The sequence below is a fragment of the Pelophylax lessonae genome (assembly GCF_965119305.1).
Source record: "Pelophylax lessonae genome assembly, chromosome: 4".
Lineage (NCBI taxonomy): Eukaryota > Metazoa > Chordata > Amphibia > Anura > Ranidae > Pelophylax > Pelophylax lessonae.
The window spans coordinates 673,056,657-673,081,395 of record NC_138771.1 but is presented as its reverse complement, the minus strand read 5'-3'; the positions used below and the strand labels follow the sequence as shown (position 1 = coordinate 673,081,395).

The 24,739-nt window shown below is 46.4% G+C and overlaps 2 protein-coding genes across 4 annotated transcripts in view; both read left to right on the top strand.

The window, feature by feature from the left end:
• LOC309553410 (phospholipid scramblase 1-like) overlaps positions 1 to 24,739 on the top strand; it is an 814,575-nt gene that overhangs the window by 721,972 nt on the left and 67,864 nt on the right. The window lies entirely within an intron of this gene.
• Positions 12,127 to 24,739, top strand: part of LOC309553414 (phospholipid scramblase 3-like) — a 158,842-nt gene continuing 146,229 nt past the window's right edge. The window contains exon 1 of the mRNA XM_082254603.1: positions 12,127 to 12,211. The gene's annotated coding sequence lies outside the window, so the exon portion shown is untranslated. The remainder of the gene's footprint in view (positions 12,212 to 24,739) is intronic.

Sequence of the window (24,739 nt, the reverse complement as noted above, 5' to 3'; positions counted from 1 at the left end):
ATGATTTGGTGGCGGTCTCTGCTTAGGCGACACCACATCCGCCTGGGGGGTTAATTGATGTGGCTGGGGTCATCCCTCTCCCTCTCACGATCTCCTGGTGGTGGTGGCACTGTATAGGAGGACCATAGCTGGCGACATATATAGAGTTGATGCTGAAATGTCTAATTTGTGTATATTTTGATATTGATATTTCATATTCTGTTTGCTCACCACAGAGTACATTTCAAAACAGGAACTTCTGAGGAAGTGGCAAAGATCCGCGGAACATGTCAAGTCATTGTTTGGGCACGGACCATATTCTTACCTATTAGCAAGGATTCTTGGTCTGACAACCTTCCCTGGATTATGTCTATTAGCCCGTAGCCCATTTGGATACATTTACACTGTTATTGGTGTTTTAGGTGCACATCTTATATATTATGAATGTACCATGTATGATACTCAACATTTTTTAACGACTAATCTTTTGAAATAAAAAATGTGTTTTATAGAAAAAACAGGATCATTATATATGTTTTATTATTTGCTGTACCCCAAATTCTGTGGCACCATTAAAATCCCTCTGCCCCTTTCCTCCTTTCATGGGATTCAGCGGTGCCCTTATGGGAGCCTGATTGGCCGGGGTGAATCTTCAGCATCATTTTCCCCCATCTTGGCCAGCCGGTTATCTCCCGTGCCTGCCCTGCGGAATGCTCATGATTTTGTTTTGATTTCAAATTGGATGAAGGTGCCTACACTATCACCCTTTCTATATAGCCTTGTGCAAAATTTCTAGTATAAGGGTCTGGTATAGATTAAGGGAATCCCCGGCTGCATTGTTTAGAAACAGAAGGACAATGGCCGGGAATGGTCATTTACCAACAATTTAAGCACTATTTTTGTAAAAAATCTGAGGGGTCCTGTGTAGAATTTTTTTTTTTGGGGGGGGGGCCATGCAGTTTTCTTTTTACTATATGTGTATGGGGTCCCCCTTGACACCCATATCAGACCTTCATCTAGGATAAGGATCTGGTATAAATTAACCAGTTCTGGACCAGAAGGATTTGCCCCCTTAATAACCAGGCCATTTTCTTGCGATTTGGCATTGCATTAATTTAACGGAAAATTGCACAGTCGTGCGACGCTGTACCAAAATAGAATTGATGTCCTTTTTTCCCACAAATAGAGCTTTCTTTTGGTGGTATTTGATCACCTCTGCAATTTTTATTTTTTTTGCGCTATAAACAAAAAAGGACGACAATTCTGAAAAAAATATATATATTTTTCACATTTTGTTTTATAACATTCCCCCCCCCCCCCCCAAAAAAAAAAATTAAACATCAAATTTTTCATACTTTTAGGCCAATTTGTTTTCTGCTACATATTTTTGGTAAAAAAAATTGCACTAAGCATATTTTGATTGGTTTGCGCAAACGTTATCGCGTCTACAAACTAGGGGAAAGATTTATGGCATTTTTATAACATTTTTTTTTTACTAGTATTGGCAGCGATCTGCGATTTTGCGGCGGACAGATCGGACCCCTAACTGACATTTTTGACACTTTTGGGGGGACCATTGACATTACTACAGTAATCAGTGCTAAAAATATGCACTGTTACTGTAATAATATTATTGGCAGGGAAGGGGTTAACCTAGTGGGTGATCAAAGGGTTAAGGGTGAGCCTAGGGGAATGTTTACTAACTGTGGGGGGTGGATCTTGTGAAATGACCATAGAGACCTGTGTTTCTATATAGAAAGTTTACAGGCGTTCTGTGATCATTTCAGAGAGAAGAATGTTCATCTGTGTTTACATCAGCTGACCGTCATTCTTTCTCAGCAGGGAGCGATCATGGGGGCCTGGTGGCAATCGCGGCCCTGGCCCCATGGATCGGCATCTCCGCTGCCTAGTGGGGGCGGGAGAGCCCCGCCAGTGGTGTGCACCAAGTGTGCGACCGATATAGGGCTACGTCAGTTTGTACAGGTGGGCCAGCCTGCTGCAGTAAATGTCAGGAAGTAGTTAAGGGAATCCCTGGCACATTGTTTAGAAACAGAAGGACAGTGGCCGGAAACGGTCATTTACCAACAATTTAAACACACTATTCTTTATAAATAAACCTGAGGGGTACTGTCTATATTTTTTTTTTTGGGGGGGGGGGACCCATGTCATTTTCTTCTTACTATATGTGTATGGGGTTCCCCTTGACACCCATAGCAAACCCTCATCTAAGATAAGGGTCTGGTATAGATTAATGGAATCCTTGGTCGCATTGTTTAGAAACAGAAGGACAGCGGCTGGGAACAGCCGACAATTTTAACACTAATTTTTGAAAATAAATCTGAGGGGTCCTGTGTAAATTTTTTTTGGGTGGGGGGCATGCCATTTTCTTCTTACTATATGTGTATGGGTTCCCCCTTGACACCCATAGCAGACCCTCATCTTGGATAATATATATAGAATAAAGGGAATTCTTGGCCACATTGTTTAGAAACAGAAGGACAGCTGGGATCCATCATTTACTAACAATTTAGATACAACATTTTTTGTAAATATATGATAGGTGTGTTATTGATTTTGGGGGGGACCCTGTGTTAGTTTTTTTTTTTTAATGTATATCAAATGTGAGACATAAAAAAATCTGTTAATTCCCTTTTCCCTGCAAGTGTATTTTATGATGTAAATAATATAATGTTGACCCCCCCCCCCCCAAATACATACCAGACTCTTATTTTCATTGATCCTCCTTGGTAATGGTCTAGTATGTATTTTGAGGGTGCCCCCATTGTATTATTTATTAAATAAAGGAAGATTGCAGGGAAATGTGAATTAAAAATGTGTGTTTTCTCCTTGACATCCATAAAATACGCTAATCAAGGATAAAGGTCTGGTATATATTTTTAGGGGAACCCTATACTTTTTTTTGTTTGATGTTCTCTAATAATAACTATATTAGACCCTTATCTGGGATAAGTCACTTTTAACATTCAGCTCCCAAATGTCAGTAATGTTCATTGAATCAGCCTGAAAAAGTAAAATGTGTGGGGGAGGGGCTTTGTCGTTTTTTTCCATGTACGGTGAAGGAAGGTGTCCAGCAGGGCCACTAATAGGACAGTACAACCAGTCCTGTTGTGCTGAGCCCAGGCCCCATCAGCTAAACAAGGAGCCCAGGGCAGCTTTATTGTTCCTTTCTGCCTCAATGAGTAAGTGGATTTTACTTTGCCAGGGCTTAAAATACATTTCTCTGGTCCCCATCAGGTCAACAGAGGGGCCCAGGAGGTGGGAACAGAAGAGAGATTTTTTTTTTCATTTTTTGGTATGTAGGCGGATAAAGTCAGTGCCGTTGCATCCCGGGGGGTGTAGGTGGGGCTCCCCCAAGAAGGCTGTACAGGGCCCCGTGATTTCCAACAGCAGCACTGGTTACGAGGGTTCTAAACACTACATTTTTCCTTAGATGGTATGGTCCAGAACCTCAGGATGGGCCTGCAGCATTTCAGACCTGTTTATGCAGCCGTCATAGGAGAGATGGAATCCAAAGAACGTTGTAAGATCAAAAATAATTAATCTGGTCAACCAATCAGCTTTATACAAATCTTAGTGAATGAAGGGAAAGAGATAAGTCAAGGGAAAAGTGAGCTGCTAAAATGATAAGAGGAAGAGTCCATGTACACCCTGCTGGACTTGTCATCTGTCTCTGGGACTGTATTAAAGAATATGGTACAATAATAATAATACTTTCAGGAAAATAAACAAGGTTGCCTGGAAATTGCAAAAAAAGATGACACTCTGCATCCTTTTTCTATTCTACAATCCTATACTTCACAACGTGAATCAGCTGACCGGTGACACGACTGGTGCTGCAGATTATAGAGACTGACCAACCCCATACATTGCACAACAAGACATTCCAAGGACAGGAAACCACAAATTATACTAATAACACATTTCTGAAAAGTCCTTCTACCACATATAACCTATGTTATATAAAGAAGATAAAAATAAAATAATGCAGAAAATCATAGGAGTTACCGTATTTTTCGCCGTATAAGACGCACCGGCATATAAGACGCACCCAATTTTAAAGGAGGAAAATCTAGAAAAAAAAGATTCTGAACCAAATACTGCAGTAAAATATTTTATATCAACGGGTGATGGTATAGGCATGGCATAGGCATGGTACAGGCATGGCACAGGTGAGGGTACAGGCATGGCACAGGTGAGGGTATAGGCATGGCACAGGTGAGGGTATAGGCATGGCACAGGTGGTGGTTTAGGCATGGCACAGGTGGTGGTTTAGGCATGGCACAGGTGGTGGTTTAAGCATGGCACAGGTGGTGGTTTAGGCATGGCACAGGTGGTGGTTTAAGCATGGCACAGGTGAGGGTATAGGCATGGCACAGGTGAGGGTATAGGCATGGCACAGGTGGTGGTTTAGGCATGGCACAGGTGGTGGTTTAGGCATGGCACAGGTGGTGGTTTAAGCATGGCACAGGTGGTGGTACAGGCATGGCACAGGTCGGCTCACTTACCTGCTCTCCTGGGCTGCCTGCGAGACGTCCACAGCGCTGCTCCTCTCGTCCTCTTCTTCTGACGGCGGCGGGATTCCTGGAACCGTCCACGGCGCTGCTCCTCTCGTCCTCTTCTGTCTTCGTTCTTTGACGGCGGCTCTCTCGGCGGCTCTCTCGGTCCGGCGGGAAGGAGATCGGGCGGTGACGGTGCGTGACTGACGGCCCCCATTGGACGTCAGGACTCAGCACAGGCAGCAGGAAAAATGTTTATTTGCCGTATAAGACGCACCAACTTTTTCCCCCAGTTTTGGGGAAGAAAAAGTGCGTCTTATACGGCGAAAAATACGGTAATTAAGGCTGATTAGGGTAAACAAAGGGTTAATCAGGGTTTAACCACTTCAATACCGGGCACTTTCACCTCCTTCCTGCCCAGGCCAATTTTCAGCATTTAGCGCTGTTGCATATGCAACACTGTACCTAAACCAAATTTATGTAATTTTCCCCCCACATATAGAGCTTTCTTGTGGTGGTATTTTATCACCTTTTTTCTTTTTTGCTAAACAAATAAAATAAGACCGAAACGTTTGAAAAAAAAAAAAGCTTTTTTTGTTTGTTGTACAATTTTGTAAATAAATAAGTTTTTTCCTGCACTGATGACCATTCATGAGGCCGCACTAACAGGCACTGATGAGGAGGCACTGATGGGGTGGCACTGATGGAGTGGCACTGATGATGAGGCGCTAATATGCTGCATTGAAGGGCAATGATAGGCAGCACTGATATGCAGCACTGATGGGCACTGATAGGTGGCACTGATGGGCACTCATAGGCAGCACTAAGGGACACTGCTGGGAACTGATAGGCGGCACTGATGGGCACAAATAGGTGGCACTGATGGGCACTGATAGGCGGCACTGATGGGCACTGATAGGTGGCACTGATAGACAGCAATGGTGAGCACTGGTACATGTCAATGATGGGCACGGGTGGGCGGCACTGATAAATGGCAATGATGGGCACTGGTGGGCAGCACTGATGAGGAGGGCACTTACAGGCTCCCTGAGTACTGATTGGCATCCCTGGTGGCATGGGTGGGCATCCCTTGTGGTCATGGGTCGGCATCCCTGGTGGCCATGAATGGGTAATCCCTGGTGGCTCTAGTGGCATTCCCCAAGGGTCTGCACTGGTAATCAATGCTCTGATTACCAGCACAGACCCCCCGTCAGGAGAGCCGCCGATCGGTTCTCCTCTATTCGCGCCTGTCAGGCACGAACTGAGGAAAGCCAATCAACAGCACTTCCTATTTACTATGTGACCAGCTGTGATTGGACATAGCTGGTCACATGGTAAAGAGCCTACATCATAGGCTCTTTACCCGGATCAGGGATGTAGTGTGTCAGAGTGGGCTATCCTGCTGGACGTCATATGACGCCCAGTCAGGATAGCGCAACCACTTTGCGGCTGCCATCCTGCTATATGACTGGCGGGAAGAGGTTAAATAGGAACAAATGTTAAAAAGAAGCGTTTTATTTTTCTATTTTTTTTTTAAACCAAACTTATCAAGGTGGATGCAGCATCAACCCAATGCTGCATCTGTCCTCTGCCACTTCTAAGACTGAGAAATGAGGGATCAAACAATGCTGATGGCTCATTTCTCAGCCTTCACTGAGCACTGTCAGTCACTGGCTCTCTGCTCTGATGCTCTGGAGCGCCGGGCTGTGGAGGAGGCAGTCGAAACTGTTTTAGGCTCTCAGCACCTCGCTGACAGTCTGAGCTAGCTGCTGGTCCAGGCATCTGGGTGGATCCTGACTTTAAAGTCAGAATCTTTCCACAGCCTGGACCAGCTGAGTGACCTCAGCTGACAGCGAAAACGGGTCACCAGGGTGAAAAACCAACTGCACTGCTGTGAGCCACATGAGAAGTACAGCCAAGGAAGCTTTGGTTATACTTCTCCTTTTATTATAAAAAAAAACACATCAAATGCAAATGGCAGCTAATCTCTCTATCTTTCTATCTGATCAATGTTTATAAACAATGTTACTTTGTATCTCTCTATCTCCCGTCTGATCAATGTTTATAAATAATGTTACTTTGTATCTCTCTATCTCCTGTTTGATCAATGTTTATAAACAATATTACTTTGTATCTCTTGATCTCCCGTCTGAACAATGTTTATAAACAATGTTATTTTGTATCTCTCTATCTCCTGTCTGAACAATGTTTTAAACATGTTGCTGGGGGAGCATGTTGCTGGGCATCTTTCCCTAAGGCTTCTTTCTCTAGGTGTTTCTTTCTACAAGTGATATGCACTTCAAGCTCTGCTTCATCTGAACATCTCTTCTCTGTCTCTCCACATGTATGTGTAAGCTGCTAAAAGACATTCACCCTTAACTGCAACTGGAACCTGTTTACTTTCTCTGTGTATTTGTGCTTTTTGGTATGTGGCCTTTTTTTATCTGCTGCCCTGTGTGCATTACCATGATGTTTTTGTTGTTCTGAAGTGTCTAATAATGCTTTAGTAGGCCTTATCTTTATAGTCATTCTTGCCCCTTACCAGTCTGACTTTAAATGTGAAAGGTCCACTCTGTTAGGCATCTTTATATCCACTCATGATTAATTAACCAATTTCCACCCCCACCCTTATACCAGTATAAATTTAGCACACCCTTAAAGGGTCAGCACATTGCTGGCGGAGCACATTGCAGGGCATCTTTCCTTAAGGTTTCTCTCTCTAAGTGATTCTTTCTACAAGTGATATGCACTTCAAGCTCTGCACTTCAGCGATTGCATGAGGTGAACATACACAGCAAACTACACCAACAAGCACCAACCAGGCTGCAGGTGACCTTTTCTCTCTATTCAGCTCTTTGCACACTCTGTAACATGTACTCTCTACCACTCCTGCTGACAGTTGCGTCCTCTCTTCTCAAACTCACTCACCTTTATCCCTCTTCTCCACCCCATAGCTTATATATATATCAGCCCGTCTTCTGTCCTCTCCCTATTACTATTCCTACCAACTCTTGCTACTTTTATATTCACATACTGAGAAAACCTCCAGGACTCTGAGGCATGTCCCTTCATATAAATTGCACTCCCACATTATCTCCCTCACCCTTCTCCTTGCCTCTGGTGACATGTCCCCAAACCCAGGGCCTCCATTTGGCTTTTCACCATGCTCCCACCACCCTATACCCTCTGCCAGCAGCCGCAACCCACAGAACCTAGTCTCCATTCCTCTTCTTCCCAATACCAGTCTCCCCTACTCCTGTGCCCTCTGGAACGCCGGCTCTGTCTGTAACAAGCCCACCTCCCTCCACCTCTTCATCACAAATTACTTTAACCTACTCGCCATCACCAAAACCTTGCTTCATATTTCCAATACTACTTCTCCTGCTTCACTCTCCCATGGCGCCCTTCTCTGGACTCACTCCCCTTGACCAAGTGGATGGAAGGGAGGTGGAGTGGGAATCCTTCAAGCCCCATACAGCACCTATCAGGTACTTCACCCACCTCCTTCTCTGACATTCTCTTCTTTTGAGGTGCATTGCATTTGTTTATTTTCTCCTGTTTCTTGAAGAATCGCTGTCATCTATCGGCCCCCTTGATGACTACCCTACTTTCTCTCTTCTGAAATCCCCACAATCATTCTTGGCGACTTCAATATCCCTGTTAATGCTAATACTACTACTGCAGCCTAACCTCATCTCTTGACCTGAAGCAATGAATACAGTCTCCTACACACTCCACTGGCAACACCCTTGACCTTGTCTTCTCCAATCTATGCACTCCATGAAACCTCTCCAACAAACATCTCCCTCTCTCTGATCACCACCTTATTAGTTTTGCACTCTCCCTGTCTTCCACCTCCTCTCCCTCCAACCGCCTAACAGTTACCCGTAGAAACCTTTGCCACCTCTACCCTTCTATGCTCTACTCTGCTACTGACCATCTATATGACAAAATCTCACCCCTGTCTAGCCACTTCCATCTATAACAGCTCACTGTCATCCTCCCTAGACAAGCTCGCTCCCCTCACTACACGCAAAATTCGGCCCAACCGCCACAACCCTGGCAAACAGATGACACCAGTAGTCTCAGAAAAGGTAGCCACTGTCTTGAGCGCCTGTGGTGTAAGACTAAGTCCCTGGAAGACTTCAACCAATATAAATCTGCCCTCCTAAAATACTATTCCTGCCTCCTCAATGCCAAGCAAACCTATTTTATCACGCTCATCTAGTCCCCGTCATCTCTTCTCTACCTTTAACTCTTTACTCTGTCCTCCACCAACTCCACCCTCTAACTCACTCACTGCCCAGGAGATCGCCAATCACTTAAAAAATAAGATCGATACAATTCGCGAGGAGATCTCCAATATGCAGAAACCTCCCCCACCTTACAATCCATATTCACAGGTACAATCATTATTTCCCTTGTTCCACCCTGCTAGTATTAATGAGGTTTCTGGACTTTTATCTAACACCCATCTAACCACCTGCCCCCTGGATCCTGCTCCCTCGCACATGCTACGCTCACCCTCTGACTCTATTCTATGCTCTCTAACTCACATCTTCAACCTCTCCCTCTCTTCTGTAATATTCCCTAATTCTCTAAAACATGCATTAGTCACTCTCATCCTTAAAAAGCCCTCACTGGACCCCACCAATCTTCACAACCTATGCCCCGTCTCCTTACTCTCCTTCTCCGCCAAACTCTTCGAACAAATGGTCTACAACCAACTAAGCGACCATCTGAATAAGAACAATCTTTTTGATTCCCTTCAGTCCGGATTTTGCCCTCAACATTCCACTGACACTGCTCTCCTTAAACTCACAAACTACCTAATAACAGCTAACACCAATAGACACTATTCATTACTACTCCTCCTGGACCTCTCTGCTGCCTTTGACACAGTAAACCACCCCCTCCTCCGCAAAAAACTCCACTCCCTTGGCCTCCATGACCGTACTCTTCACTGGTTCTCATCCTACCTATCCCAACGCACCTTCAGTGCTACTTACAACTCTACTACCTCCTCTCCTCTTCCTTTCTCTGTCGGGGTCCCCCAAGGTTTTGTTCTAGGACCGCTCCTTTTCTCAATCTACACCTCCTCCCTGGGTCAGCTGATTGCCTCCCATGGCTTTCAATATCATGTCTACGCTGATGACACCCAAATCTATCTCTCCACCCTTCAGCTCACTCCTTCAATCTCCTTACGCATCACCAGCTTATTAACAGACATATCAGCCTGGCTGTCACATCACTTCCTCAAACTCAACCTATCCAAATCCGAGCTCATGATATTTCCTCCCCCACGGTCCTCTTCCCCTGATTTCTCTGTCAACATCAACAGCAGACCTATCAACCGGTCCACCCATGCCAAGGTCCTAGGTATAATCCTGGACTCTGAATTATCCTTTCGGCCCAACATCCCGTCACTGTCCAAAGCTTGCCGCCTCAACCTCCGCAACATCTCCAAGATACGTCCCTTCCTACCCTAGCCAATGATACCCCAAAGCTTCTAATTCACTCCCTGGTCATCTCTCGTCTTGATTACTGCAACTATCTTTTCATTGGCTTACCTTTAAAGAGACTATCCCCCCTTCAGTCCATCATTAATGCTGCTGCCAGGCTCATCCACCCTGCAAACCACTCTGTGTCTGCTACCCCTCTTTGCCAATCCCTCCATTGGCTGCCACTCAACCAGCAAATTAAATTCAAGTTACTAACCATAACTTACAAAGCCATCCATAACTTGGTGCCCAGCTACATCACTAATCTGGTCTCAAAATACCAGCCAACTCGTTCTCTTCGTTCCTTCCAGGACCTCCTGCTCTCTAGCTCCCTTGTAACCTCTTCCCATGCTCGCCTTCAGGACTTCTCCCGAGCCTCTCCCATCCTCTGGAATGCTCTACCCCAATCTGTCCGACTATCTCCTACTTTGTCCACTTTCAGACGATCCCTGAAAACACATCTCTTCAGAGAAATCTATCTGGCAACCACCTAACAACTATACTTTTATTTTAGCCCATCCCCCACCATTATTACCTTTTGTATGTCTTGACCCTCCCTGTTAGATTGTAAGCTCTAATGAGCAGGGCCCTCTGATTCCTACTGTATTAAAGTGTATTGTATTTGTATTGTCTACCCTCAAGTTGTAAAGCACTGCATAAACTGTCGGCGCTCTATAAATCCTATATAATAATAATAAACTATGATTGTATCTCTCTCTCTCTCATGGTAATTCTCAGTATCTGTTCTTCCCTATGTCTGGTCCCTCCCCTCCCCTCTTTGTTGCTTTTTCTACTACAGTATCTGTTCTTACTCTGTATATATAGACTCTGCACAGTATTCTTTCTTATGATCCATGCTCTGGGTGTCACTGATGTTTTCCAAAAGGAAGTTGTAGTAATGTAATTAGTTAAAATGTTACATCGTCTCAATAGGGAGGAGAATAGTTTCTGATTCAGTCACTCTCATTCTTCCTGCTATGTCATAAATTTGGCTCCAGCTCAGGGAGCGAAGAAGAGAGACTCCACCTGTATAGTACATTGGACCACAGAGGAGAGACAGCAGAGAGTGGAGGAGACTCCACCAGGAGACATCAAACCACAGAGGAGAGACAGCAGAGAGCAGAGGAGACTCCACCAGGAGACATCAGACCTCAGAGGAGAGACAGCCGAGACTGGAGGAGACTCCACCAGGAGACATCAAACTACAGAGAAGAGACAGCAGAGAGTGGAGGAGACTCCACCAGGAGACATCAGACCACAGAGGAGAGACAGCAGAGAGTGGAGGAGACTCCACCAGGAGACATCAGACCACAGAGGAGAGACAGCCGAGACTGGAGGAGACTCCACCAGGAGACATCAGACCACAGAGGAGAGACAGTAGAGAGGGGAGGAGACTCCACCAGGAGACATCAGACCACAGAGAAGAGACAGCAGAGAGTGGAGGAGACTCCACCAGGAGACATCAGACCACAGAGGAGAGACAGCAGAGAGTGGAGGAGATTCCACCAGGAGACATCAGACCACAGAGGAGAGACAGCAGAGAGTGGAGGAGACTCCACCAGGAGACATCAGACCACAGAGGAGAGACAGCCGAGACTGGAGGAGACTCCACCAGGAGACATCAGACTACAGAGAAGAGACAGCAGAGAGTGGAGGAGACTCCACCAGGAGACATCAGACCACAGAGGAGAGACAGCAGAGAGTGGAGGAGATTCCACCAGGAGACATCAGACCACAGAGGAGAGACAGCAGAGAGTGGAGGAGACTCCACCAGGAGACATCAGACCACAGAGGAGAGACAGCAGAGAGCAGAGGAGACTCCACCAGGAGACATCAGACCACAGAGAAGAGACAGCATAGAGTGGAGGAGACTCCACCAGGAGACATCAGACTACAGAGAAGAGACAACAGAGAGTGGAGGAAACTCCACCAGGAGACATCAGACTACAGAGAAGAGACAGCAGAGAGTGGAGGAGACTCCACCAGGAGACATCAGACCACAGAGGAGAGACAGCAGAGAGTGGAGGAGACTCCACCAGGAGACATCAGACCACAGAGGAGAGACAGCAGAGAGTGGAGGAAACTCCACCAGGGGACATCAGACCACAGAGGAGAGACAGCAGAGAGTGGAGGAAACTCCACCAGGAGACATCAGACTACAGAGGAGAGACAGCAGAGAGTGGAGGGGAAAGGTCACCCCAGTACATTAGAGAGGTAAGATGGATCAGACGTATGTACTCTTCTATATATCAGGAGAATGCAGGAGGGGTCTATGGCCCCTATACTCGGGCATTTTGTAGGGCTGAAATGTATTTTCTTTTGTGGGTTGAGGTGTATAGCGTGGATGGAGGAATCTATTAGACTTCTTTTGTTTAGGCTGCAGAATGTGGATGACCAACCCAGTAAAACAGAAAACATTAAGATGCAATTGAAAACAAAAATAAATAAATAAAATACACAGTATATAAATATAAAAATAAAATCAAAGTTTAGGAAACATATCAGAACGTTAATTGCTCCCAGCTTAAAGCGGAGCTGTCATCTGATCCTTCTACTTTCAAGGTTGTTAAGGATTCTGCGCCATGCCTTTAGCAACAAGTGGTGTCACCCATTCCTGTGCATTTGCTTGCCCAGAATTCCCAGCCCTTTAAACAAAGCGCCCTCAAAAGATAAAAAAAAAAAGTTGTCCCCCCCCCCCTACATTTTTACCAGGCCCTTTAGGTCTAGTATAAATTTAAAGGGGACCCCATGAAAAAAAGATTATGTGGAGCCCCCAAATTCTATAATAGACAACTGGGGACTGGTATATATTTTATATGGGCACCTCAGCATGCAGCCTGGGTGCAGCCCCCCCCCCTCCTTAACCTTATCAGACCCATACATGTCTTCCATTATGGGGGTATCTTGCCATGGGGAAAATCCCTAGAAAAGCCCGGTGGTTGTGTGGAACGGGAGGGGGGGAGTATCTGAGACTGGAAGCGGCCTTTAACAGTAATGGGCTGTTGCAAGAGAAGACTGAGCTGGTTAAAATGATGAGAACAGCCTAGGGCTCTGAATAGACTCAATTAATATCATCATTTTATAATCACTATATCATCATTATAACTAGTATCATCATCAAACATCGGTGGTATTATTATTGATATTCTGTGTATACCCTGTTGAACTTGTCATCCATCTCTGGGAGTGTAATACATAGGGTTGGGTTAAAGCCCCCCCCCCCCCCCCCCGCTCGGAAGGCACCAGAACTTTTGAACATGGAAAAAGTTCAGACCTAAACCATTAACCCTATTAAAGTCTATAGGACCCAAACTTGTTGAAAAATTAAAGGTTCCTATTTTGAAATATATAGCAAAAATGTAGCGCTAATCTTAAACTGTCTACACAGAATGTCTTTACAACTTCAGAGGAGAAACAGCAGTCCTTAGGTTATCCACATAAAATGATGTGAAAAAAAATCTTTGGATAGTGAAGATCCTCAGTAATATACCACCACCAGACACCGCACACACTGGTCCTTACCAAATGTAGGTGACCCTCATCACAAAGGTCATAACCGCATGATGGTGCCTGAGCCCTGGAAAACCGGGATCCTTCACTGCTCCCTCCTTGAATAGATCAATATAGCAGGCAATCTCCACTCCACATGGGGTCCCCAAAAGAAGAAACAGAACACCGCCTCATAGTGTATACTGCTAATACTTTATTGGCCCCAAAGGATTAAAAAGAACTTACTGGATAGCCGCTATTAGAGAGCGTTGCAAGTTTCTCCTCCTTAGACTTGGATGCTGCTGCATCCCACCATCAAAATGGCCGCCGTGTCCCTTCCACGTGTGGCGTGCGTCGCCGTAAGCTCCACCCGACGCGTGTTTCGTCAGAGACTGACGTCGTCAAGGGGTGTGGTCTCAAGGCGGCGACGCCGAATATATAGCAGTCGAGACGGTGGAAGTACTACTAATCACCCGTACCCGGAAACGGTCCACTTGCGTTCCACCGACCGGATATGGCTGATAGGAGAGAGATGTGGAAGTATAACAACCTCTTTACATCGTCTACCACTTAACATGGGACGAACTTGATAAAAGGAAAGAAACTTCTTTATTCACAAATAGGAGATTAATATCCATATCTAAAATGAAAGCTACCTACAGCAATTCAGTGATCACGGCTCCATCTAGTGGTGGCACATCAAACCGCAGGTAGGAGAAACATGCCACACTCTCTTCACAAAGCGGTAAACCAGGTATGAATCACATTAAATACATAAAATACATAAATAGAGACTAAAATTGGTCATATTAAAAAGAAATTGGACGGAATAGTAAAATGATCTCCCTGGCAATCTGTATAAAAATATTAAAATATTAAAAACTGACTAAAATATTCATCAATGTCAATCTGATCACAGGAAAACACCCTTGGGATATAGGAAACACACTATAAAATCATATCAAGAGTTAATAATGAAGGCGTTTATATCCCATTCTATATTTAAACCCAAGGGGGTGTAGGATTTTAACCTGTATATCCAACTGGTCTCCAACTTGGAGACCCCCCGGGTCATATTACTACCCCTCCAATTTTTTGAGAACCGGTCAATGCCAAGGAAAATGGTCCCCTTAGGGTCCCTTTGATGGCATTGATCATAGTGCCTTGAGACACTATGTTTTGGGAACCCCTTGACTATGTTGGCCACGTGCTCCTTGAGTCTAACATGGAGCTCACGTATAGTGCGGCCAACATAGTCAAGACCACAGGGGCACCTAAGCAAATACACCACATACCTTGTGGTGCAAGATATGAAGGGCTTGATGGTGAAATCTTGACCTGTGGAGCCAGAGGTAAAAGAACAGATTCGCCTGTTTTTATTGTGGTTCAACTGGCGTATGGAGCATTTCCTGCAAGGAAAATAACCTCCCAACGTTTGAAAAAAGGAGGTTACTTTAGGGGGGTCCCTCACATTAGGAGCTACTTGAAGTTTCAGAGGTGGGGCCCCTCTAAAAACCACCTGAGGCTGCTCCGGAAGCAAAGGGCCCAGTACCCCATCACTTTTCAAAAAATGCCAGTGGCGGCGAAGAATTTTCTTGACAGAAAAATGCTGTGTAGAATAGGATGACAAAAACGCAAAACCAAAAGACTCATTTTTCTCCCTGATTTTTGGTTGTAACAAATCATCCCTATTTCGCTCATCAGCCTTTAGAATGGCATCATCCAAAAGTTGCTCACTATATCCCTTTTCAAGGAACCTCTCCTTCAAGATGGAGGTCTCTCTGAGGAAATCACTCCTCCGCGAGCAATTTCGCTTGAGGCGTAGGAACTGACAGACAGGAACGGACTCTAACCACGCAGCATGATGACAGCTGGTGGTATCTATGAATCCGTTCCTGTCAGTAGCCTTAAAGAAAGTAGATGTCAAAATTTGACCCTCCTGAAGCATTATCCTCAAATCCAAGAAATGAATCTCGGAACTGCTGAATTCATATTGCAGATGGATACCTCTATCATTTTGAATAAGAGTGGCCATGAACTCCTTAAGGGAATCAGGAGAGCCATCCCACAAGAGGAGGATGTCATCGATGTACCTACGCCAGAGTACAAGCTCCGGCCTAGGTACACCTGTGACGACATCCTCCTCCCACTTGGCCATAAAAAGGTTGGCCAAACTGGGCGCAAATTTTGCGCCCATGGCCACACCCCTATTGTGCAGATAGAAGTCACCTTTGAACCAAAAGTAGTTATGGGCTGTAGCGAAACTTAACAAAGAAATCAGATAGTCCTTTTGGAAGCTCAGAGGGATATTTTGTCCTAAATAATAGGACACCGCTTCCAAACCGTGGTCATGGGAAATAATAGTGTACAGGGACGATACGTTAGTTCATAACGTGCATCGAATCTCTGAGATAGGAGGGCATCTTGGAGACCAAGGGCTGCAGGAAAAAATCGATATATTTACCCACCCGGGAGGTAACGGAATCGATAACGCTTATAATGGGCCTCCCGGGTGGGCAAACAGGATCCTTGTGCACCTTAGGTAAAAAATATATGACTGGAATCCTAGGTGTTTTGGGTACTAGGAAATCCTTTTCCTTCCTGGTGAGCAATTTTCTGTCGAACCCCTCATTTACCAGAATCTCTAAAGCTGTTCTATATTTTTTAGTGGGATCACCCCGCAAGGGGATATAGGTCTCCTAGTCAGATAGAAGTCTCATCATCTCCTGATCGTAAGCTACTGAGTCAAGGATCACAATCCCCCCCCCCTTGTCCGCGGGCCTGACAACAATATCTTTACGCCCCTTGAGTGTCTTGAGACCTCTATTAAAAGCGAGATCCGTTCCACACTTTTTGATCTGCAACTGATCTAAATCTCTCGCTACCAGGTCTCTAAACACGATCAAGGATGGTGCCAGGGGCCCCGGAGGGTTAAACGTGGAGGCATTAGAGAATTGAGTATTCCTCACTCCCATAATATACTCCTGTTTGGGTGAGATAGGATTACTGGTAAAATGTCTTTTGATGCTCAACTTTCTCACATATTTTTGAAGATCGATAAAAGTATCGAATCTACTAAGTGGTTTGGGGGGGGGGCAAACTTCAACCCTCGATTGAGCACATGTCTCTCATCCGAGGAAATGGGAGCTGAGCTCAAATTAAAGAGCCCATCGTCCTTTAAAGCCGCCTTCTTTTTGAATTGAAGTCTCCTCCCCCCTCTTGTCCCCCTTTTACATTTTTTTGTCTTTTGTTCTTCGGGGTGGCCCCCTGAAAAAACGTTGTTGAGGTCCCTGATTATATTGGTCTGAAGGGTAACCATTCCCATAACCATTATTTCCCTGATAAGGGAAAGGTGCTTGATAGCCATTTGGATAAGGATTGATCCCCTGACCATTTGGACGGAACGGACCCCTTTCCCTCTCCTGGGGGTGATTGGTAATATAACGTTCCGGTTCGGGGGGGTTATTAGCCAAAGGGGTAAACCTATTGAACATAGGCGGTACATCTCTTTGGCCTTGCACCTGGGATGGACGCCCTCTACCTCTCCCTCTTCCCTGACCCCTTCCCCGGCCTCGGCTGGTCCATTGAACAGGCTGGGGATAAGGGGAAAATGCTTGTACACCATTAGATTCTCCAGGTAATGGAGTATCTGGGGCCTCAACCGGGGTGACCTCCATAGGCGCCAAAGTGTCCTCCTTGGCTGGTTCACTCCGCTTGGTTGCCTGCCATTTGAAGACACTTTGCGATTTATAGTCACTAAGATCCCTAGAAGATTTTTTCCTTTTTTTATTTCTCTGCTCCATTTCTTCTTTTTCTAGGTGTTTTTTAAGGGCTTCAGACTTGTTTTTATATTCGTCTTTCTCCTTAAAAGCCACCAATTTTTCTTTAATCAGATTGATATCCTATTTTGAAAGCTTGTATGCAAGTATTGGCCATAAAAGGGTTAGGGGCCCGGGGTACTGCCCTGGTGGATATGTATCAATGCAAAACATTTTTTTTAAAAACAATCATTTTTTTAGGAGCAGTGATTTTAATGAGGCTTAAAGTGCAACAATAAAGATGAAAAATCCCTTCAAATATGGTGCCTGGGGTGGGGGGGGGCATGCATGATGGGGGACAGGCTGCATGATGGTGGGGACACTGGCTGTGTGATGGGGACACAGGCTGCATTATGGGGGACACAGGCTGCGTGATGGGGGACACAGGCTGGATGATGGCAGGGAACACTGGCTACATTATGGGGGACACAGGCTGCTTGATGGGGGACACAGGCTGCTTGATGGGGGACACAGGCTGGATGATGGCGGGGGACACAGGCTGCCTTATGGGAGACACAGGCTGGGTGATAGGGGACACAGGCTGCATGATGGGGGACAGGCTGGGTGACGGCGGGGACACAGGCTGCATGATGTGGACACAGGATGGATGACGGCAGGGAACACAGGCTGTGTGATGGGGGACACAGGCTACGTTATGGGGGACAGGCTGGATGACAGCGGGGAACACAGGCAGCGTTATGGGGGACACAGGCTGCGTGATGGGGGACAAGCTGGATGACGGCGGGGACACAGACTGCATGATGGGGGACACAGGCTGGATGACGGCGGCAAATTGTGGGGTTTTGTTATTGGTTGGAGAGGAACTATAAATCCCCTACTATAGAAAAGAGGGGGGTTTTTGGTTGAGCTGACCCTTGTGTGCCATAATCCTATTAATTAGAGAAAAAGGAACTCCATGATACAAAACAAGTTTGCTCAGGGAGATAAAGGTTTAGTGGACTTTAAAGGCACATATTAAGTAGGCAAAAGACTACCATAAGTATAAAAAACATATATTCTTTTATTTAACCGAAGTTTTTTTTTTTTTTTTTTTTTAAAAATAGAACAAAAGTTCAAGAAGCAAAACTATACAATGACATACATATTATTTGAAATAAGAACATTCATCATATCTATAGGTCAAAATATTAGATACACAGATATTGTAGTAGTTACACTTTGTGAGTATTAGGATCGTGGTCTGAAGAGGTCGACGCGTTTCGCCTTAGCTTCTTCTGGACCTCAGACGCTAATATACAATTTTATCTCTCTCAAAATGCAGAAAAACCGTGTGATCCATGGTCATCAGTATCAGTATATCATATTGATCATAGAGTAGTAAAAAATAGGCGGGAAGTGAAGAGGGAGAAAAAAGGCCCAAAAACTGGTGGAATGGGCCACCTCAAATTCCCACACTGGAATCTATCGAGGATTCAGGTCGGGGTCAGAGTAGTGATATGGAGGCTGCTATTGGCTGTATCACATGAAGGTCTTTGTATCCTTCTGTCTAATCTTAGACCATATTGGGATCCAGTCCCCTTATAGCAGTAGATATTGATGTCTTGTAACGTTAGATGGAAAAGTTCCCCCCAGATTTGTAGTGTATCCGATAGTAGAGTATATTCCAGTGTAAAACAATGGTATTATGGATATTACAGCTGAAATTGCTTGTGAATATAGTTCCCAGGGATAGAAAAGGTATAGTCATCTGGTTCAAAAGGGGGCGACTGCGCCAAGAGCCTCCATCAGCCTGCTCGTATCCCGCCATGGATACGAGCAATTTCAGCTGTAATATCCATAATACCATTGTTTTACACTGGAATATACTCTACTATCGGATACACTACAAATCTGGGGGGAACTTTTCCATCTAACGTTACAAGACATCAATATCTACTGCTATAAGGGGACTGGATCCCAATATGGTCTAAGATTAGACAGAAGGATACAAAGACCTTCATGTGATACAGCCAATAGCAGCCTCCATATCACTACTCTGACCCCGACCTGAATCCTCGATAGATTCCAGTGTGGGAATTTGAGGTGGCCCATTCCACCAGTTTTTGGGCCTTTTTTCTCCCTCTTCACTTCCCGCCTATTTTTTACTACTCTATGATCAATATGATATACTGATACTGATGACCACGGATCACACGGTTTTTCTGCATTTTGAGAGAGATAAAATTGTATATTAGCGTCTGAGGTCCAGAAGAAGCTAAGGCGAAACGCGTCGACCTCTTCAGACCACGATCCTAATACTCACAAAGTGTAACTACTACAATATCTGTGTATCTAATATTTTGACCTATAGATATGATGAATGTTCTTATTTCAAATAATATGTATGTCATTGTATAGTTTTGCTTCTTGAACTTTTGTTCTATTTTTAAAAAAAAAAAAAAAAAAAAAAAAAAAACTTCGGTTAAATAAAAGAATATATGTTTTTTATACTTATGGTAGTCTTTTGCCTACTTAATATGTGCCTTTAAAGTCCACTAAACCTTTATCTCCCTGAGCAAACTTGTTTTGTATCATGAAGTTCCTTTTTCTCTATAAATCCCCTACCTTTGTGCCAAATTTGGAATCCCCGGACATGTTTGGGGCACGAGCTATGGTCCTGCAACTGTGCCCACTCCAAGCTTGCCATACTGCACCAAGCTGACCTTGGGGGCTAGGGGCACCAAATTTGGCACAGGGATACCAGAGGCCCCCAGAAGTAGACTTCTCCTATCTCTGTGCCAAATTTGGGACCCTGGACCCATTCAGGGCCCAAGCTGTGGCCCCTCAAAGTTTGTCTATCATGACTGCACCTACAGAACACCCCGCCGTCAACCAGCCTGTGTCCCCCATAACGCAGCCTGTGTCCTCCATAACGCAGCCTGTGTCCTCCATAACGCAGCCTGTGTCCTCCATAACGCAGCCAGTGTCCTCCATAACGCAGCCTGTGTCCTCCATAACACAGCCTGTGTCCTCCATCATGCAGCCTGTGTCCCCCATAACGCAGCCTGTGTCCTCCATAACGCAGCCTGTGTCCTCCATCATGCAGCCTGTGTCCCCCATAATGCAGTCTGTGTTCCCCGCCATCATCCAGCCTGTGTCCCCCATAACGCAGCCTGTGTCCTCCATAACGCAGCCTGTGTCCTCCATCATGCAGCCTGTGTCCCCCATAATACAGTTTGTGTTCCCCGCCATCATGCAGCCTGTGTCCCCCATAATGCAGTCTGTGTTCCCCGCCATCATCCAGCCTGTGTCCTCCATAACGCAGCCTGTGTCCTCCATAACACAGCCTGTGTCCTCCATCATGCAGCCTGTGTCCCCCATAACGCAGCCTGTGTCCTCCATAACGCAGCCTGTGTCCTCCATCATGCAGCCTGTGTCCCCCATAACGCAGTCTGTGTTCCCCACCGTCATCCAGCCTGTGTCCCCCATAACGCAGCCTGTGTCCTCCATAACGCAGCCTGTGTCCTCCATCATGCAGCCTGTGTCCCCCATAACGCAGTCTGTGTTCCCCGCCGTCATCCAGCCTGTCCCCCATCATGCAGCTTTGTCCTCCATCACGCAGCCTGTGTTCCCCGCCATCATCCAGCCTGCGTTCCCCATCACGCAGCCTGTGTTCCCCGTCATCATCCAGCCTGTCCCTCATCATGCAGCCTTTGTCCCCCATCATGCAGCCTGTGTTCCCCGTCGTCATCCAGCCTGTCCCCCATCATGCAGCCTGTGTCCCCCATCACGCAGCCTGTGTCCCCGCCGTCATCCAGCCTGTGTCCCCATCACACAGCCTGTGTCCCCCATCATTCAGCCTGTGTCCCCTATCACGCAGCCTGTGTCTCCCATAAGGCAGCCTGTGTTCCCTGCCGTCATCCAGCCTGTGTCCCCCATCATGCAGCCTGTGTCCCCCATAAATGTAGCCCGTGTTCCCCATCACGCAGCCTGTGTTCCCCGCCGCCATCCAGCCTGTCCCCCATCACGCAGCCTGTGTCCCCCATCACGCAGCCTTTGTCCCCCATCACGCAGCTTGTGTTCCCCGCCGTCATCCAGCCTGTGTTCCCCACCACGCAGCCTGTGTTCCTCGCCGTCATCCAGCCTGTCCCCCATCACGCAGCCTGTGTCCCCCATCACGAAGCCTGTGTCCCCCATCACACAGCCTGTGTTCCCCGCCGTCATCCAGCCTGTGTTCCCCACCACGCAGCCTGTGTTCCTCGCCGTCATCCAGCCTGTCCCCCATCACGCAGCCTGTGTCCCCCATCACGCAGCCTGTGTCCACCATCACACAGCCTGTGTCCCCGCCATCATCCAGCCTGTGTCCCCCATCACGCAGCCTGTGTCCCCCATCATGTAGCCTGTGTCACCTATCACGCAGCCTGTGTCTCCCATAAGGCAGCCTGTGTTCCCCGCCATCATCCAGCCTGTGTCCACAACCATGCAGCCTGTGTCCCCCATAAATGGAACCTGTGTCCCCCATCACGCAACCTGTGTCCCCTATTACGCAGCCTGTGTTCCCCGCCGTCATCCAGCCTGTCCCCCATCACGCAGCCTGTGTCCCCCATAAATGCAGCCTGTGTTCCCCGCCGTCATCCAGCCTGTCCCCCATCATGCAGCCTGTGCCTCCATAACGTAGCCTGTGTTCCCCGCCATTACCCAGCCTGTCCCCATCACGCAGCCTGTGTCCCCCATAATGCAGCCTGTGTCCCCCACCACGCAGCCAGTGTACCCGCCGTCATGCAGCCTGTCCCCCCATCATGCAGCCTGTCCTACATCATGCAGCCAGTGTCCCCGCTGTCATGCAGCCTCTACTCCGTCATGCAGCCTGTCCCCCATCATGTAGCCTGTGTTCCCCGCTGTCATCCAGCCTGTGTCCCCCATTATGCAGCCTGTGTCCTCCAGAACGCAGCCTGTGTCCTCCATTACGCAGCCTGTGTCCTCCATTACGCAGCCTGTGTCCTCCACTACGCAGCCTGTGTCTCTGCGCTGTCCACAAAAGTGTTTTTTTTTTGGAGAGGAACTATAAATCCCAGCCTGTACTTTCAAGCTCAGATTCACATTTTTTTGAGGAACTATAAATCCCAGCATTCCCTTTCAGGCTTAGTTGTACAAGTTACTGTGGGGGATAGCACTGTGCAGGGGTTACTATTTGCGAAAATCTCCAACTGTCTGCGGGCGCATGTGCAGTAGTATTGTACTGGACTGCCGAGAAGTCCAACTCTTCATGCACGGAGTTGGAGTTCTCCGTGAACGGACATTGCCGTTCGCGCATGCGCAGTAGGTAGTTGTAATCCGCTGCCGAGAACTTCAACTCTCATGCACGGAGTTGGAGTTCTCCATGAACGTGCTTTGACGGTGGCGCATACGCGGTAGTGGCAACTTGCCGAGATCTGCGACCAGAAGTGACGCGGGTTGGAGATCTTGGCAGGTTGGAAAATTCGGCAGTACACTGGCACCCGGCTGTTGAAAAAATAAAGAAAGAAAATGTTGTGGGGTCCCCTTCAGTCCATACTAGACCCTTCAGGTCTGGTATGGATTTTAAGGGAAATCCCATGCCAAAATTAAAAAAAAAAAAAATGGAGTGGGGTCCGCCCAAAATCCATACCAGACCCTTATCTGGGCATGCAGCCTGGCAGGTCATGAAAGAGAGGGGACAAGCGCCCCCCCCCCCCCCGCTGAACCATACCAGCCACATGCCCTCAAAATGAAGTAGTGGGTACTTTGGAGCAGGAGGGCTCTGCCCCCCCCCCCCCTCCTCAGCACAGCACCTTGTCTCCATGTTGATGGGGACAGGGGCCTCCTCCCGACAAATGTGGCCGGTGGTTCTGGGGGTCTGCGGGCAGGGGGCTTATCTGAAGCCCCCCAGATCCTGCCCCTACATAGTACATCTACCCATTCACCAAAAAAGTGTACAAAAAAACATGAACAGGAAAAAAAGGAAACTACAACTACTATACAACAAGTTAATAGTACCTCTCTATCCTAAGGATGTACTCCATATATTACTCCTATAATAACTGAGAGATTATCCCAGATATGTAAGGAGTACGGTACCTATCTCTCTAAGGGATTTATTCCTTTCCATATCACCAATATATATAATCTATACTAACCTTTGCCGGCACGCTCTGTTACACACACACACCACACACACACACCCCTGTGGGAGTAATGCAGGTCAGACACAGAGCGATGCACTACTCATCCTTTATTTCTGGGTTCAGTATTTAAAACACAATATTTTATCAGGATATGACCAGGCAATGTTGAAAACATTAAACCAATAGAAAAATGTCCACCCATAGCTTGTCACTATAGAAGGACAGACCAACTTTTATGGGATTATTATGGACATATATTTCTAAAACGTATTAGCACTTGTTAGTAATTCACATCTCGTTCACCACTTGCCTACAGGGCATTTAAATGAAATTAGATAATTTTCGCCATTTCCTCCCAAAATGGATGAATCTTTGGGCAGGACCACCATATATGCCCATGTGCTGCTCGGCTTCCACATTGCCTCCAACACAAGGGTGAATTTGGGGTTTAGATAGCGTGCAATTTTATTGGTGTATGGTGCCATCGAGTAAGGAGTTTAAAATTGACCTCCATTTTGCAGGAAGTGGCAGACATATAAGTAAGTTGTCTTTTTGTTTATCTGTAAATCTAATTTCCAAATCAGATTCCCAGCTACCCATGTAGTCTCGGTAGCCCGGATTCTGCAAAATCAATAAAGCTTTAAAGAAATTGAGAAATGCAATGATTTGGCGGATTTTTATTTTACCTAATTGCTTCAATCATATTTAGCTCATTCAAAGAGCGAATAGGTTGCGGAAGGCTCCGGATAAACTGGGATAGCTGTATCGCCACTGATCCAAAAATATTGGTTGGGCTTAACTGGTTGCCGACCGCCCGCCGGCAGTCAGCTGCTCCCAGGCAAATCGTCGTTCATGTACAGCACCCACTCTCATCAGTGGGGAAGCCAATGCAGTGGGCAGACGGCTCCGATTGCCGCCTGACACCCGCGATCGCTCCCTGCTGAGAGAGAAGGACGGTCGGATGTTGTAAACACAGCTGACTGTTCTTCTCCCTGGAATGATCATAGAGCCCCTCCTTCTATATAGGATCACAGATCTCTATGGTCATTTCATAAGCCACGCCCCCGCACAGTTAGAATCACTCCCCTAGGCTCACATTTAACCCCTTGATCATCCACAGTGTTAACCCCTTCCCTGCCAGTAGCAGTGCATATTTTTAGCACTGATTACTGTAGTAATGTCACTGGTCCCCCCAAAAGTGTCAAAAATGTCAGTTAGGGATCCAATCTGTCCGCTGCAATGTCGCAGTCCTGCACAAATCACAGATCACCACCAATACTAGTAAAAAAAAAAAAAAAAAATTGACATAAATCTTTCCCCTAGTTTGTAGACGCAATAACTTTGCGCAAACC